This window comes from Lissotriton vulgaris, chromosome 1_1 (genome assembly GCF_964263255.1).
Source record: "Lissotriton vulgaris chromosome 1_1, aLisVul1.2, whole genome shotgun sequence".
In the NCBI taxonomy this organism is placed as follows: Eukaryota; Metazoa; Chordata; class Amphibia; order Caudata; family Salamandridae; genus Lissotriton; species Lissotriton vulgaris.
Window position 1 is genome coordinate 1355097452 of NC_141685.1, and position 14537 is coordinate 1355111988.

Below are 14537 nucleotides of genomic sequence, written 5' to 3' on the forward strand. Positions count from 1 at the left end.
ACCGATTACCGCACCGGAGAAGTATACAATTGGGCAGATATATATGCCCGCAGACGACAACAAAAACCTCAGTATAAATCATCGGATGAGACTTCATCAGATGATTCACAATCCAACAGAAGAGGTCCTACAACTTCAAGAAACGCTCAAAGATCCAGAGATGAAAATCAAACACTTGATTCAAATCAACAACAAGCAACAACGTCTACTTCCACATCGACTCCTTTTTTAGAGAGAGGCCATGGACGCCCAAAAGAACCAGGAGGGGGAGAAGCAGGAAGAACAAGAGACCAACAACCAGAAAGCATAGCACAGAACACCAGAAGTCACAGGACCTAGTAATCAACATTTCAAGCCAGAACATCAACGAGTTTCAAACCAAAACTCTACAAAAAGGCACATCATTCGTCCCTACTTACCACTCGAACTTATTAGAAACACAAATCTGTGTTTACAAATTTCTAAGGAACTTACGCCTCAGACATTTCTTTTCTAATGTGGTAGAGAAACCAACAGCAGACACCGAAACAGACAAACTGAGAGGACTCAGGAACCCCAGCGGCTACATACCACCAGTGAGCCACAAGGTACTCGATGCCTTTGAAAAAGTAGTAAATCAAGATGTCTTAAAAATCTTTAAAGCGCCCAGACCCAAAAGAACCAACTTCACCCAAAAGGAGAGAATGGCCATTCAAAATTTGGCGGAGAACAAAAACATCATTATACGTCAGGCAGATAAGGGCGGCGCCCTTATAATCATGGACACTGAGTTTTATGAAACGAATGTAAAAGACCATGTGAACGACAACAACACTTACATGAAATTGAGAGGAGACCCAACCAACGAATACAAAAAAATCCTGATTACCATCATTCTAAAAGCTGTTGAAACAGGAATTATTGGCAACAAAGAAAAAGAATACCTCATCAAACAAAATCCATCAGTACCCTACATTTACATGATTCCAAAAATACACAAGCACCCCACTGTTCCTCCATTCCGGCCAATTGTTTCTACAGTCAATTCAATCCATGAACCAGTAGGAAAATTCATTGACAAACATTTACAACCACTAGTACAACAGATTCCGACATACATCAAGGACACCACCCACTTTTTGAACATTTTAGAAGAGCACAAGTCTTCATTCACCACTGAGATGATCCTGACCAGCATTGATGTGAAGGCATTATACACTTCAATTCCTCACGACTTAGGACTAACAGCACTTGAGAACACACTAATTAACAGTGAAACGGTCGAAACAAATCTGAAATTGCTAATCATGGAGTTAATGCATTTTACATTATTCCACAGTTATTTTCAGTACAACAATGAATTTTTTGGACAATGTAACGGGACTTCCATGGGAAATTGTGCCGCCCCGGCATATGCAAACATTTTCATGCACTTTTATGAAACGGAGCACATTCTCAATAACCCATCATGGAAAGACAATCTCATATTGTACAAAAGATACATAGACGACATTTTTCTACTGTGGAAAGGATCAACCACCGAACTAACATCAGCAATTCAAAATCTCAATAATGTCAATGACCGGATCCAATTTACCTACAACATCAACCACAAACAATTATCATTTTTGGACGTACTAATAATCAAAGAACAAGACAAATTACACACTACTGTATTTCAGAAATCGACAGACAGAAACAACTTGCTGCATTTCCAAAGTTTCCACCAACCTTCATTAAAAAAGCATCTTCCTTACTCCCAACTGCTACGAGTAAAACGTATCACCTCCTCAACACAATTGTATGAAGAGCAGAAAGAAAATATGATTAAGAAATTTAAGGACCGAGGATACCCTGCAACCATACTGGAACCAGCTGTGGAAAGAATAAAACAAATGAACAGACAACAACTTTTGATACCATCCACTCCAAGGGAGGAACGGAGATCCGTGTTCATTTCAAAATACTCCACCAGGAGTTACAACATCAAAAAAATCATACTAAAACACTGGCCGTTACTGGCCTTGGAAGACGATTTCAAGGGAATTTTTTCATCAAATCCCAGATTCGCATATGAACGGACGAGAAACCTCAAAGAACTATTGAAACCAAAAATCATGCAAACTCCTACTACATATAAAGGCACGCTGGCCTGCCATAATTGTGGAAATTGTAATTCCATTATCAGAGGGAATGAAATCAACCATCCTTCCAGCGGAAGCAAAATCAAATTGAAAGTCAACGGCACTTGTGACAGCACCAACCTAGTGTACATGCTCAAATGTCCATGTGGACTCCCATACGTGGGCAAGACATCCAGAAAAATAAAAACTAGATTGACAGAACACCGCAGTAACATTCGCCTCAAATCTAGCAAATCCACCGTGGCAGTTCATTTTAATGAACACCACCACAATCCCAGCCAACTGAAGTTTTGCATTTTGGAAATAGCACCATCACTTCCAGGAAGAGACAATGACCAATACTTGTTAAGACGCGAACTATACTGGATCAATAGACTGTCATCCACAATCCCAAGAGGTCTTAATGAACGTTTGGAATTCAGTTGCTATCTGTAGATAAATGTATGATCACGACTTGTTAATATGAATTTCCTTGTTACTTGCTCATATGCTACTGGTGTGAAAGTTTATAGATATGAGTTCACGACACAAATTAGAATTCACACACCATGTATCTCAATTTCAATCTCATGTTTATTTAATTTCTTTAATTAAAAATCCCGTTTCACATCCATAATTTCCCCTCACAGTATTGTACCCCTCCGGGTGAACATCTAGTATCACATATAGATTCTTCCATTCCGAATACACACTCGATTTGTAAATACATCGTCACGGACTGTTTACAACACGTGATTCTCGGGCAGCCAATGGTAACATTTGGCACAACGCACACACCCGGCCAATCAGTTTCACCCTGACAATATAGGAACGTTCCACCCGCATTCAAACCTCTGAACGCGGAAGAATTTTCGAACGCGCTTTACCGGAATCCCATCGAGGATTCAACGAGAACTCTACACCCGGTAAGCCAGCTTATTAAACGGAGACGAGCCTCGTCCTCCGACTTTCGTTTCATTTTTAGATTAATGCGTAGCGCGATCACAGCTCATGTAAGCATTTTCCTTTCTCGTTTTTCCTGTTACAGATACTATCTGACGCCCGTGTGGCATTACAAACGTCAGACCAGGTTAGATTTTGTGAACCTTCCGAGCACTCTCACCACGTTATATACATTCCCTAGGCACCCCCAATTCACCTTCATTCACGATCATCATCGGATACAGAGCACTCATTCTTTCACACCAACAGTGTTTTCCATTCTTTAATACCACTGACACCTATTTCCTTCCTCCGTTGCATGTATAGAAAATATGCACAATGTTTGACTTAGTTTATACCTAAATGAACAAAAGTAGAGACATCAATTGTTGAAACTGTACTTTATTTGTCATCATTACAGAATTGCACAGGGCCCCCGATGAAGGGCATAGCCCGAAATGCATTGGGCCAATGATTTGAACAATTATACACCATGAGATGAATCATGAAAAGAATAATCAGTAAAGAAAAGATTTGAAACAGAACTACATGTTTATTGAACTTTTTTGAACTTTATTGAACAAATTATTGAACATTCAGCTATTGAGTGCCCTGGGGAGACACTATTCTCGACAGAACAGTGCACTACTGAGTTGCACTACAATCATGTCGTTCACAGGTCGCTGCAGCCTGTCCAGACAACACCGAGGTGAAGCCACACAAGATCATCCCTGGTGACTTCGTCTACGTCCGCAATTTTGACCGATCGAGCCCTCTGGAGCCCCGCTGGAAGGAGCCTAAAATCGTTTTGATGACCACAAGGACTGCAGTCAAGATCGAAGGCAGGAAAGGTTGGCTACATTCGAGCCACGTCAAAAAGTTTTATGGACTTCCGCCAAAGACTGTTTCCCAGGACTGCCGCATTCCAGACACTGATACTAAACTCCCCCTGTTAGAGAAAACTCCGTCCCAGGAGTACAGATTAAAGTTGAGGTCTAGTAAGTCAGACAGTTTAATTGTTTAAGTCCCCTCCTGGGTGAAGCGGTTAGACAGGTTCCTGACATGTATAAGATAGACCCCAATAGAGAGAGAGATAGACAGGAGATCAAGAAACAGAAATATTGCAAAAATCTCCGAAGCCGTTGTATTGTTACTTTACTTTTTATGCTTTTTCTGAGTCTTACGATTATATGCCTAAGCTATATGTTACATGTATACTTTCCTATACAAGCACATTCTTCTTTCAATGACACTGCAGACCACACATTTAGTGATCTGCCCCCGCATGAGCTTTCTTATCGACTCGCGCTGCGCGACAATTCTTTCATTCGTATGTTACACCATTCTCACCAGACCAGCAATGCCACTAATTGCTGGGTATGTGGCCGACTCCCTCCCTACCAGAAAATGATGGGAGCCCTGCCTCTTTTTCCTTACACGTTTACACATAATGGATCATGCGGTGCATGGTTTACATTAATGTCCTCGTTAGATAGTAAGTCCAAAGTTTCCCAAGGTAATTGGATATGGGGAGACCTGAATACAGTTATGCATAAGGCATGTTTCCCAGACAAGGAGGGTCTTCCCCAAATGACAGGTACCGATCTAGAGAATGAAGTATATGGTTTAGGTAATTTTACACTTAACCTCATGATTCTGAATGTCCAGTCAGAAACTAGTCCGAACTTACCCTCAATTTCAGTCTTACCAGTGAAAGGTGACCTATGTGTCAGAAAGATAGGTTCAGTACATCTAGGACACAGCGATTGTAATACAGTAATCGATTTCAGTGATAATGGCAAGTCTACATTCAAAGCTTCCCGACATTCCTATTTCATTTGTGGACATACAGCTTATATACGTTTACCTCTAGACTGGGATGGTACTTGTTACATTGCATTCCTACTGCCACCTGTTTTTCTAGCCCCGCCTGATTATCATAGAAATTCTCATCTCATTCATGTTAGACCCAAGAGAGATCTCCCAATTGTCGACCAGACTGAAACCACATGGGAACAATATGTAGATTTCAATAAAGGATTCTTTCCTTACTTAGGCACTGTCTCAAATAGTAAACTGATACGTAAATTGACCAGAACCCTTGAAGCAGTAGTGAATGAAACAACTTTTGCCCTAGGTAACTTAACAGAGGAGCAGTCTGCTATGAGACTTGTCGTTCTTCAAAATCGTCTCGTCCTTGACGTCATCCTGGCAGATAGGGGCGGGGCTTGTAGAGTCATCGGATCCAGTTGTTGCGTTTTCATTCCTAATAACGCACGAGTCAGATACACCAGAATCCAGGCACCTGGACTTGGTCCGGCTGGCTCTGGAGTGTGATATCAGCCTGGGGATGGAAAGTACTGTCATTCCTTGGAATAATATTACTTATAGTATTCAGTTGTTGTCTATGTCTGCAATGTGGGCCAGCGATTTGCGGCTTGTGCGCCACATCATGTATTCCCCATCCAAGTCCACGTTCTCGTGCCCGAATGAAAAAAGACGAGCAAATGATGTTGTATGAACAGATAGATGGACTCATGAAGATTGATATATCCTGAAGGGAACGTAGGGGACAAGGAGGGAATGAGGTAATTGAAATTTTTATGGTTGAGTATGTCCCCTAACGTGTACCCCAACGTCTCCATGTACGTGCTTAAGGTACATGTAATTTCCCTCCATGACCGAATATGAAGACGCAAATACATTTGCGTCCAACGTTAACATGTCCTCTATCAGATCCACCATGAATGGATCGATAATTCAGTTCCTAACCATGCCATGCCAACGTCTTTACATGGTACACTTTTACGTTTTTCCTGGCTCTGCCGAGCTAGGCCCTGATTTCTGTCTCCGAGCCCTTTCTGCCTTCTGCCTCTGAAAGCTACATCATGGAGATGTATCCCTGACCTCTGCCTTACTTCCTGCCAAGCGAAGCGGTGCCTGGCTCAACCTGGCCTGCCTGCCAAGACAGTTTTTTTGCCTTCAAGTTATCTGTCCAGCCTCCTCGAAAATACATTCCTGTCTAGTGATATAGGTAAACATCTTCCCGGCTGCAGAGCAAAGAGCAAGCCTTCCTGTCTCCATGCAAGTAATTTACAGTTCCCGTTGCCATAGTAGGCCCATGGCCCCGCACGTAGACACGTAGACACATATGCACGCACTAGCATTTAGTATAGAATAGCCTCTGCCCGAGAAACCTTTTACTCCAGATAATACATCCTCCAAACATAAGATACCAGATATGTTATAGGTCCAGGTCGTTCTGACATCCCAGACTTCTGTCTCCTTTACTAGTGCTAAAGTTCTCCCCAGTTACACGTCCATGTCACGTCATGCTAGCTGCGCGCGCATCTGCACTTCCTGCTGACTCTGCAGATTACCTCTATGCATCCACCCACTTATGACACTTTCTGTGACGTTTCCAGCACACGCCTCTGTGCACACCCTTGTACACGCCTTTTTGCTACGCACATGTGTTCTTATCTTCTCCTTTTCACTTGTTACGCCTCCTATATGCAATGCTATTGTATCGTTTTACTATATATATTGCGCACTGTTAATATAACGTTGACTTGTCCTACCATTTTCCTGACACCCTGTTGACTTGTCCCATGGCTCGAGCCATTGAATTAAAGCCCGTATGACTCAGATACCACGGACTCTGCCTCTCATTTGATTGAGCTGTTCTTTTACCTGTCATTAATTATACGGAAAAATAGCATGGTAAATTTATTTACCACACACTAGCACCTAGACATAATAGAGAAATCCAGCAGCTGTTTTTGAACACACATGTTTTGCCATATAATCCGGGATGTGTCATTTTGAAAACAGACAGAGCAGAGACTTGGGGTCAGAACAAGGGTCCTGAAAGGAGAAGGGTGTGTCAGCTGAGATGTAGAGCAACTACCTATGTATGCTAAGGTTTAGGGTTTGCAACTAAACTAAGAGATCTGTAATCTAAAATCACTTAGCTTCCGTAGTAAGGGTGGGTTTAGGCAAATCTGACAGCTAATATGACATGACTTTTCATTGTATATGATCTGCTAATCATGCTAATGACATTACTGACCTGTATTCGTTTTCTAATTGTGGCACAGTTGTTGCAAATTAGATCACAATAGTTTAAATAAAAATGGCAAGCTTCCTTTGTGTCGCTTTTCTGTTTATTGTGAACATGTATGAGTGAGAGAACGAAGGGGGATGACTTGCTACCGCGGTCCCTGAGAGAGTCGAAAGTGTGTTATGGGGCTCCAACTCACTTGTTTCTCTGGAGAGTGTAATAACGTAGTCCACGCTTGTAGGTAGTTCCCAAGTAGGTTTATTGAGCAGTTAGGTTAAGTCAATAATAAGCTCAGTTGGAGACCATAGGGAGACCCCACCAGGAGCTCCTATCCAGGTGCTCAGCCCATCCAAACTGTCACTCTGCAGTCAGAGTACTAACATTCTGACTGCAGCATCTATGAACATTCTAAAGATGGTATAAATGCATCACATAGGGAATGATAGGATATTACATATCCCCCTTTCTTATATAAAAATTTAAAAGTTAGAAACATCATATTAGAAGCAGAGAATGAAAACAAGGAAAGAGAGCACAAGAAAGAAAGAATTAACGAAATAGGAAAAGAAACAATCCAGAAGTAGGAATGGAACAAACCAGAAATAGAAATGCAGAAAAAGGAAAAGAAGCAATCCAGAAATAGGAATAGGAGAATAGAACCAAACATACAGACCATCCTCCCTTCTCACACAACGGCAGAAAAGAAAAGAAAAGAAGAAAATACGAAACACAACTCCAACGCATACCTACTGGCCAGAACAGGAATGAATGGAGAACGAAGAGAAATGGAAATTAAGGAACACAGAAAATCAGAGAAAGAAGAAAGAAACAGAAAAGAAAATGAGGAACAAATAGGAGAACCTCATCAAAACACTATTAACCATAAACAAAACATCAGTAGTGCAATGGAAATAGTGCGAGAAAAATTGATTAAAATACAATAAAACAGAACATATTTAGCTAAAAATGCATGCATGAAGGCACTAAAATATGACTAGAACATAGCTAAATATGATAATTAGGCAAAATCACTTAATGAAAAAAAACAAAGTGCACCAAAATAGAAACAGAACTTACTGGCAATGTAAGAAAAAATACTAAACTGTGTGGAAAGCCACGTTGTGCACTTAACAAAATGTTAAAAAAAACTAGCAAAAACGAGAACTAAAGGATTATAATTCTTAGCAAAACACAGAGAAACAATAATTGGTGTAATCTGTGTATAGACACTAGATGTGCTCACTTATAAACTAAAGGGAGAATAGTCCCATGTAAACTATAGGCAAACTAAAATCAGTGGAATCTGTGTTTGGATTACTGATGTGCACAACAGAAAACTGAAGGGACTAAAACCCTATGCGACACTCGATTATTTGTTGAATTAGCAGTCGAGTGACTCATTAATGGACATTTAAGTGTTGTTGAACTGCCAACGTTTTGTCCGAGCGTTAACTTAGACAGTTGAAAATCTATAACACATATACTGAGCAATTACGAGTGTAAGAAACGTGAGGTAAAGTGCAATGGGAAGTGTCATTGAAGCTCTCGAGCTAGCAAGCGTGAATGGAATGGCTTAGAGGAAAAGGATATTGACAGCGCACACATCTCTCTACATTTGCAATTAATCTATCCTCGTTTTACAAGTTATGAAAAAAGACACCATGGAGTTTTTATTTCAAAAGCTCGAATTTGACTTCCCACAACTAACCTCCGTGCTCGTCATGTGCTGACTCTGGCGCCTGATTTCTAATGACAAAAAGCCAGTCGAAAACATCGTAACCGAACAGAAAAGCAAATTATCAGTGATGTAATTTATTTTGCTTTAAAACGTGTACAAATGGATACTTGCTGCCACCTAGTGGAGAAATGTTTGACTTTTACATGACGTGCAACATCACTTTACATGTGTTCAAAATGTGAACTGGAAGAGTATCGTAATGTGACAACTGCAAAACCAATTCAACGAGCTTTCTACTGTATAAAGGATAGCGCACAGCTTACTTTATTTCGCTGTGATGATCGTTTCAGTCACCACATTTAAACAAGAAACTCTGAAGCTTTCCATCTTAGCCTGTTTACACACCTTTCTAGAAGTCGGTTGAATGACGGTTGGTCACGAGCGATCTTTCCTCCCTCCCATCTGCCGTCCATTTGATGACGTGTGTAGAACGCTCCAGGGAGTTGGTGAAGCCTGATTCTTCTCACGTCCAGTGACGCCTGTGACGCTAACTTGTGGAGACACGTTCTTCACGCTTCTCACGCCACAACTAACGACGTGACAGCCATCTTCTGTATGTTTGGTTTCTCATGGCAACGTCATGCTCGTGACGTTTACATTCAACGCGTGAATCGAGGAACATTTACTTTTCTTACGGTGATGTACACACCAGTGTATATTTGCAAGTACTGTATACTCAGCTGACCAGGTACCATGTCGACATCTGTGTGCTCATTTGCGTCGACGGAGAACAGAATACACATAATCTCGGGTGAGATAGTTCGCTCACCGGCGTTCTCTTATCTTTTATTTTTTACAGTGTACAACAAACTCAGTGCAATATTATTTACCATCTACTGCCTTTTTGTGTGGTATTTAATTGAAATGTCACATCTTAGTGTTGTTTGGGGACAGTTTAAAAGTGTTTTGGAGCTGGTCTCCTTACCCTAGTTCATCTTTAGTGTTGAGTGGTGCGCACACTCATTCACTAGTCACTCCTTTTATATTCCTCATCTAATTCGTGTATACTTTTCACAACGTGACTTTTATTCTCTTGGGCAGTTATTTTGTTTTACAATAATTTAGTTCTATTTGCACTCGTGGCTTGGTTTTCATTGCACTTTGGTGAATATGAGTTTAATTTATGGACAGCCTTTGTTTGACAGCACAGCTATGTTTTCCTCACAATTTTAGCTGTATTTGCTTAGTGTTTCAGTCCCTTTTAGTTTTCAGCGCTGCTTGACAGTTTTCGATATACAGTCTATTTCTGTGTTGCATAGGGTTTTAGTCCCTTCAGTTTTCTGTTGTGCACATCAGTAATCCAAACACAGATTCCACTGATTTTAGTTTGCCTATAGTTTACATGGGACTATTCTCCCTTTAGTTTATAAGTGTGCACATCTAGTGTCTATACACAGATTACACCAATTATTGTTTCTCTGTGTTTTGCTAAGAATTATAATCCTTTAGTTCTCGTTTTTGCTAGTTTTTTTTTAACATTTTGTTAAGTGCACAACGTGGCTTTCCACACAGTTTAGTATTTTTTCTTACATTGCCAGTAAGTTCTGTTTCTATTTTGGTGCACTTTGTTTTTTTTTCATTAAGTGATTTTGCCTAATTATCATATTTAGCTATGTTCTAGTCATATTTTAGTGCCTTCATGCATGCATTTTTAGCTAAATATGTTCTGTTTTATTGTATTTTAATCAATTTTTCTCGCACTATTTCCATTGCACTACTGATGTTTTGTTTATGGTTAATAGTGTTTTGATGAGGTTCTCCTATTTGTTCCTCATTTTCTTTTCTGTTTCTTTCTTCTTTCTCTGATTTTCTGTGTTCCTTAATTTCCATTTCTCTTCGTTCTCCATTCATTCCTGTTCTGGCCAGTAGGTATGCGTTGGAGTTGTGTTTCGTATTTTCTTCTTTTCTTTTCTTTTCTGCCGTTGTGTGAGAAGGGAGGATGGTCTGTATGTTTGGTTCTATTCTCCTATTCCTATTTCTGGATTGCTTCTTTTCCTTTTTCTGCATTTCTATTTCTGGTTTGTTCCATTCCTACTTCTGGATTGTTTCTTTTCCTATTTCGTTAATTCTTTCTTTCTTGTGCTCTCTTTCCTTGTTTTCATTCTCTGCTTCTAATATGATGTTTCTAACTTTTAAATTTTTATATAAGAAAGGGGGATATGTAATATCCTATCATTCCCTATGTGATGCATTTATACCATCTTTAGAATGTTCATAGATGCTGCAGTCAGAATGTTAGTACTCTGACTGCAGAGTGACATAGGGTTTCATCTATGAACATTCTAAAGATGGTATAAATGCATCACATAGGGAATGATAGGATATTACAGAGAGGTTAGGAGTGCAAGTGAGGCACTATAAGCTAGTTGAATTCAGGTCCACAGGTACTGATCTGGTACACATTTAAAGGTCAGAGCACTGGCACTGAGGCCTCAATGCAAAAACTGGCAACATTAGTCCAACTAAGGGCTATCAATTAAACTTTTAATATATAGATTTGCCTGCCACAGTAAAAAACTTGATAGGTTGGTGCTACTAAAAAAGGGGTTATGATGTGCCCTAGTAGCTTTGTGAGATTTTAGTGAAATAAAACACAGGTCAACATGTTTCGTACCTCTGTCGCCTAAAAAAGATATGTTACACTTCTTCAGGACCAAAAAGAGGGGTAATCTGTTTACCCCAAACTTAATTAATTTATGAGTAGTCTGCCACTAAAAGGGTGGTACCTACTTGCTTTCAATTAAACTTGTCGTCCAACCTAGATAGAAGCATTATTATGCCTAATGGGTCGAGGCAGAGGTTGCGCACAGTTACGGGGGTTAGGATGTGCGTGTACATCGCTTCACTTACCATCTGTTCGCCCAGATACAAGGAGGTACCACCCTTTTAGAGGAGGACTACTCATAAATGAATTTAGTAGCACCAACCCATCAGGTGTTTTACTCTGGCAGGGTAATCTATATATCAAAAGTTGAATTGATATCCCTTAGTTTTAAGTAACTCCATCACACACACCATACACCACCCCGCTTGGACACCCTCGCACTCATCAAATGGCAATAAAACCAAAAGATCTTCGCTAAAGTGACCCTTCTGGGGACCTGTAGGGCATTGCAATGCGGGCAAGACCAGGAGCACCCACCCTATGATGAAGCATGACCTCCCCAGAGATGTGTGAGGGCAACAAGAAACAGACTGGCCCCTACATTTTGTTGAGAACCTAGACATTCTTTCTATATCTGTTAGGAATAGTGGCCCTTTCCTTTGATTTGATTATAGTTTTGGAACACAGGCACTGGACCTTAATTAATTACCCTCCTTTCCTTCTTTGATAACATAAATATGGCAATTCTGGCACCCAGAACTCAGATTATGTCTGGATTTGAGGGAGGACCCAAGAAGGACTGCCCTACTATTCACTGGACCTGGCGAGAGAGGCTGCACCTACCACTGGACTGCACCTGCTGATTCTTGAGCTAGAAAAGAGAGACTGTGCCTGGCTTATGGAAAAGTCATCCTGAGCCCCAGAAAGAAGTGATCAACTCTAAGAGTGAGTTTGCTGATTTCCTGTTACAGCTTCAGGGCCACAAAAGCGGAAGAAGCTGCCTTAAAAGTCAGAGGCCATAATTGCCTAATCCCCACTGACTGGCAATGTGCAGCCAGGGAGATCAATTTCCAACACTCAAAAGTTGCACCTGAGTCAGGCAAACCCAAGAGAGTTGTTGGAGTACAGTTAGGTCTCCCAAGGAGGACACTAACCCTCACCAAAGGGAATCATTGATTACATTGTGACTGAAGACCAGCAGTCCAGTGGCAACTGGACTTTTGCTGGACCGACCAGGCTTAGAGGGACATTGGCCTCTGTGGTCAAAGTTGCCCCACCAGGACCTGGGACCGAGGACTAGCATCAGGAAGCTAGCCATCAACCCTACAGCATCCTACAGCATCTTCAGCATCCAGTATCCCTTGCATCAGGACCACTCCATTGAAGTCTAAGGCTGTTTGCCAGAGAGTCTGGAACTGGACTTGAGACTACTTTGGTGACATTGTAACTATACTACAACTCCTTATTGACCCCCATGTTCTGCTCCCTGCTAGAGTTTGTCTCCCAAGGTGGGCCAGAGTACCTGAACACAACTCTTCCTCTAACCGCAGCAGCTGCCAATGCTTGTTTACAGTCTGCATGGAAATCTGTGATTTACTTTTTATTTAAAACACTGTATTTCCGGAACCTTCTGTGTTCGATTCTGTTTGTTTTGTTGTCTAGCAATTCAGAAAAATATTTTTATAAATTAGTGTCAGATTCCTTTCATGTTGTGTGACTTTTGTTTTTCTTTGTTTTGATACTTCTAAAAATTCTTTACACTTGTTCCTTTGTTTAAGCCTGGCTGCTTGAAGCCAGAATTAGTGTCAGATTCCTTTCTTGTTGTGTGACTTTTGTTTTTCTTTGTTTTGATACTTAAAATTCTTTGTACTTGTTCCTTTGTTTAAGCCTGGCTGCTTGAAGCCACAGCTACCCAGGGTTGATCTAAGGTTTAATAAACGAGCCGGGCTGGACCCAAGTTGATATCCTGGGTGTACTACATGGTGAGCTTCCACAACCACACCATACAAAGCACCACTTTCCTCACACTGTAGCAAGAAAATAGATAATTTAAGTGTGGGAAAGGAATGTCCATAGCATGATAAAACTGCATATACCCCTCCTCTGAGTGTCTGTCTGCAAGTGAAAATGGTACCCTAACCTTTTTTTTGGCTCTTTAATCATTCTATTCTTGGCATGTCTCTGTTAATGCGAGGCCCCGCACCTGTTCTGTGATGTAAAGGAATGTACCAAGCATACTCTCACAGTGGGCACTAGACTACTGTCCGTGCTCTGGATGCATCATATAAATTGGTGGTGGCAGCGGGACTCAGTGGATTGTGTAAGTTTGAGAACTAGGACGAGTGGTATCTATTTCGAATAAGCCCCTGATTTACTATGGCACAAGGTGGAGGATGGACATAGATTCCCCAGACAGTGGAAGTGTATTGCTTGCATTCCCATACCTGGAGGGTGGAGATGTAGACATTGAAATGAGGAGAATGAAGTCAGAGCTACCTTTAGACATGAATTTAATTAGGACCTTGATAGCTGATGATTAGTTCTTCCTGAGCACTACCCTTAGGTAGATGGAAGGGCTGAGGGGTTGGACTGTTGTTTCTGTTGTTCGTGATGAGGAAGATTTAAGGCAGGATTTGCCTTTTTGTCTACTATTGATTTCTGCTCCGGGAAGCCCAGGTGCACACATCCCGGACTCTAATGTGCCCATGATTTTGATACTCCTGTTAGGAGCGCACCCCATTGCTATCTGCTGTGAGAGTCATCACCTTGCACTAAGGCCATTTCTGAAGAACATCCAGAAACTTGTATTTGAAACATAAACATCCCATACCGGTTCTGAAGCTTTAGACGAGGATCCACATCCTGTCTGGAAAATGTGTATACATTAGGGACACACACTACAGCACTTTAATCCAGTTCCAGGTTCTTCATGACCAAGAAGGACAGTCTGCCGCTGAATACTTGAATCTAGTATCTGTTACATCCTGGTAAGGAATTCCAGAAGACTTGGATAGGTTACAGATGATAAGTTTATTATTCTTAGATGGTTAGATAGGTTTTCCAGTATATGTGTAATCAAAGCCCCAC